Source organism: Limulus polyphemus, unplaced genomic scaffold, assembly GCF_000517525.1.
Source record: "Limulus polyphemus unplaced genomic scaffold, Limulus_polyphemus-2.1.2 Scaffold1229, whole genome shotgun sequence".
In the NCBI taxonomy this organism is placed as follows: Eukaryota; Metazoa; Arthropoda; class Merostomata; order Xiphosura; family Limulidae; genus Limulus; species Limulus polyphemus.
The window spans coordinates 7,264-11,441 of record NW_013666839.1 but is presented as its reverse complement, the minus strand read 5'-3'; the positions used below and the strand labels follow the sequence as shown (position 1 = coordinate 11,441).

The following is a 4,178-nucleotide window of genomic DNA, read 5'->3' as shown; positions in this document are numbered from 1 at the left end:
CTTCTTGTTTCCTTTCTTGTCCCAGTTGCCACTGCTGTAGTCTCTCTTCTTGTTTATGTTCTTTCTCCTCCAACAGCTGCTGTAATTTATCTTCTTGTTTCTTTTCTTTTTCCTCCAACCACTGCTGTAATCTCTATTCTTGTTTATTTTCTCGTTCGAGCTGCCACTGTTGCAGGTTTTCTTGCAACTGCTGTTGTCTCTCTTCTTGTTTCTTTTCTTTTTCCTCCAACCACTGCTGTAATTTCTCTTCTCGTTCTTCTTGTTTCTTTTCTTTTTCTTCCAAGAACTGCTGTAATTTTTCGTCTTGTTTCTCTTCTCGTTCTTTTTGTTTCTTTTGCAGTTCTTGTATTGCTGCCATCAAATCTGCCAAGCTGTAGTTTGATTTGCCACTTCTCGTTTCCATTTTTTTTCATCCCACTTCTGACACCAATTGGTTACGTCTCTGTATGTTTGTTTGTTAATATTTCTACGATACAAGTCCTTTCTTAAATAAAACTTGTTTATTCTTCCTCAATACAACTTTGCAGTACACTTAATTTTCACAATTACTTTGACTAAAACACACACTATACTTCACAACAATTCACTCACTTTCTACCGCGCTTGACTCAATTGTCCCTCTCTATCTCCGCCTGTCAGCAACTATAGTTCCGATCTCTGTATCTGCTATCCTCGGTTCCCGCCGACCGTAACTGCTGTCCTTGGTTCCCCACTCTCTCTCTCTCTTTGTCTAGCGCACTTATATACTATAATACCGCCCGCGTAGCCTTTTCTAGAACCTTCTAGGCACTCTCCACGTGCTACCAGCGTCACTTGACTTCCGCTGTCGTAACACACTAGCGTTTTTCGCGAATCTTCTAGATACTCATTACGTGTTACCAACGCCACGTGACCCCCGTTGTCGTAACAGCTCCTTTAGTTTATTTGTTCCATAGCTGTGTCAGCCATTTCTAGCCTACAATCCTACCTCTTGCATCTATTGTAGAGTTGAGCAAAACTAGAAACAATATATGAGCAATTTCTATTGAAACTTTCTACCAGTCCACAACCGAATATACACCCCATTCCACTTGTCTAGAGTACAGTTAGGACCCAGTCTGCTCTTGTTGTTTCACATCAGTGCAGCAGATAGGTACATTTATTGTGCACTTTTATGTACAACTGTGATTTGTAAACTTGTACAGCTTTAGATATCAAACATTTTATGATACATTGTCAATTGTTAGCGCCCCTGACGGCCTATACCTGCCGCCTGGTGTCCGACACAAACAGCTATTTTATCAGTTGAAGGTTTTTCGAATGCAGTTTAATTAACAATTAATTAAAGCTCAATATGACTAAAAAATTTTGCATAAATGCGATTTGCTTTGATTTGTTTGTGTTTAAGCACAAAGCAACACAATGAACTATCTGTGCTGTGGTTACCACGGGTATTGAAACCTGGTTTCTAACGTTGTAAGATATAGTGCTGTGCCACTGGAGGGTGCATGAACAATCAGTGAGGCAACAGTTAGTCATTTCATTAATTAGCAAGCAAAAGAAACAAAAGTGAGCAAAAAATCGATGCATAATATTGTCACTTTCATTTACATTTTGGCCTTTTAGTTTTCTAGGTTACAGTTTTAGGTACTTGTAAAGAAATGTAAAACTACAGTGAATTATAATGATATGCAACAGTTTCTGTATTGAACATTTTTCCAAATGAAGGTTTATCCTTTCCATATTTTATTTCATGCTATAAAACGCATCTTCATTACCAAAAACTAAAACCAACAAATACAGGTAAATGCATCCTAAGATGTGATAATTATTATTAAATTAATCATTCGAAAACACAGCAGGACTTTCATATTTCAGATCATTTGTTTAAGACTTGTATTCACTATCACACCATGTTTAGGCTAGTACACTAATGCATAACAATATGTATATATGGTAACTTTAATGTATATACATTAATTCGTGATATTAAGAAAGTAAATAAAGTCACAAATATATTATTCAGTACCTTAAAAATATGCTTACCTTTACAATTTGAATTTTTGAAAATGTATGTATGTAACTTTTGTTTTTGTTTTCCCCTTGAAAGTTGAATATTGCGTATGCAGCATTACATGCTTTGTCAAATGATATAAAAAGTGTTTTTGTTTATTTGATGGAGACACATATATCATAACTTAACTAAGCTTCAATCACCATCTCAGAATGGGTCGTTAGTGGATAGTAAGGAACAGTTTCGCTAAAATCATTGTACACTCATCATTTACTTTCATTCAGAACTTCCTATCAACATATACCGTTTATTCCATTACATGCTCAAAAATTTTATTCTTAGACAGAACTTCGGTATCTATTTACCTTAAACAACGGGCAGTAAGCTCCAGTTGTTTTCAACTGAAGAGTGAAACTGGATTTAATATGTTACTGACTAGCTCAGTCCAACAGAAGGAGGGGGATTTTAAGCCTTATAGGCGTTATGATAATGCAGATAGAAACAATCAATACTAAGACATTAGGTTTTTAGAAGTGCTTTTTATTTGTTTTATGGTAATGATGTACATAAAAAGCAAACACGTTAGTCACTCTTCATTTTCAAGCTATGAAGATTATTAAATCTACGATAAACGTATAAGATGAATTCATTTGTGATCCATACATTGGTTACAACTTACAGGCCAATCTTAACAATAACAGGTAAAAGTGCATGGACTGAAGAAGTAGGACAGGTAAGTATTCAAACAGGGTAGTAGCTCTAGAGTTGCAACTATATAATATATATATATATATATATTATAATACTGGTGCGATAAGTAAGGTTGTGTTTTTCGTAATTGAAGTTACATAACTTTTATTCAGTCTGTTTTAGAGCCTTTAGTAATTATTCATATATTTTACCAAAAAAAAACGGTCTTTAAACATAAATTTGGTTTTAAATGGGCATATCTTAGTAACTGAATATAAACTATTAAATTAAATGTCTCATGTTTTTTAGGGTGATTACATTTGGATTGAGCCCCAATCTAAAAGAGAATTTGATGTTGCCATTGGTGCTAAAGTTACCTCTACAGATGGGAAGCGATTTCAGGTGATTGATGATGATGGAAAGGTAAGCTGCAACTTCAGAAATTTATTACTCAAATAAAAGGTCTCAACCTCTCTAATCAAATATATGATAAGAAGTCTCATGCTTTTTGTTTGAGGCTAAAACCCCATAAAGTCTGACTTCCACTCACTTCTACCATTACTGCCAAGTTCTGAAAACACTGGTCGACAAAATCGAACGTTTTTCTCTCACCAAAGATGTAAACACACTTTTGCACACTCATTCCAAATCTGTTTTCGGTTTTCTTCTAGCACATCTAGTTATTGAAATAAGACTGGTGTTAATTTCATCACAATTTAGGTAATAATCACACTTTAGGCTAATTAATGTTACAACTTTATTAATTTTTCGGTATAATTTCCATAAACGTTATACACACCATTTACTTGGTTAAATTTATATAGTACACACTTATGAAAATAGAAATGTACAACTTAAATTATAATTAAGGCAATGACCTTTCAAATATGATAGGTCTCATCACGAAAACTTGACATGCTAGAGGAAAACGAAAAACATATTTGGAATCAGCGTCCCAAGGGCTATCTAGACCACCTATAATATATATATCTGATGAAAATGACTTGTTGGCCAGTGTAATAAGTATAATGTTTAGCCACAGTATAGCACCTCATAGAATGGCTCCGAGTTTCTTTTCAAGTACAAACTTTTAGCTCATAGCTATAATATATCATAGATCTAATTACAGTTTTGGACACGGAAGGTCGAACCCTTTCGATTGATGTATTTGATCACGCACAAGGTCTCATAGATTAATTTACTCTAATCCTGCCTAAAAGAATTTCAATTCGAGGGTAGGCTGGTAGAGATCCTGATGAGTAATAAAATCGAATCGGGTTACACTCGCCCTGGCTTGGCATTACTCTCGCACAAAATTATAGATAATAAAAAGGAAAAAAAAAGTGTCATAGATTAATTTACTCTAATCCTGTCTAAAAGAATTTCAAGTGCCAGGGTTTTGAGAATTCCCTTTTGTTTACTATACTGGTTTAAAGATTTTATTCATTCTGTCACTGTTGATCTACTGTGCTTCAGCAACTATTGAGGTTCTTTT

The 4,178-nt window shown here is 34.6% G+C and overlaps 1 long non-coding RNA gene across 1 annotated transcript in view; it reads left to right on the top strand.

The window, feature by feature from the left end:
- Positions 1–3,107, top strand: part of LOC111086590 — a 44,446-nt gene extending 41,339 nt beyond the window's left edge. Inside the window, exon 4 of the long non-coding RNA XR_002611337.1 lies at positions 2,993–3,107. This is a non-coding gene — a long non-coding RNA (uncharacterized LOC111086590). The remainder of the gene's footprint in view (positions 1–2,992) is intronic.
- Positions 3,108–4,178: the final 1,071 nt, after the last annotated feature.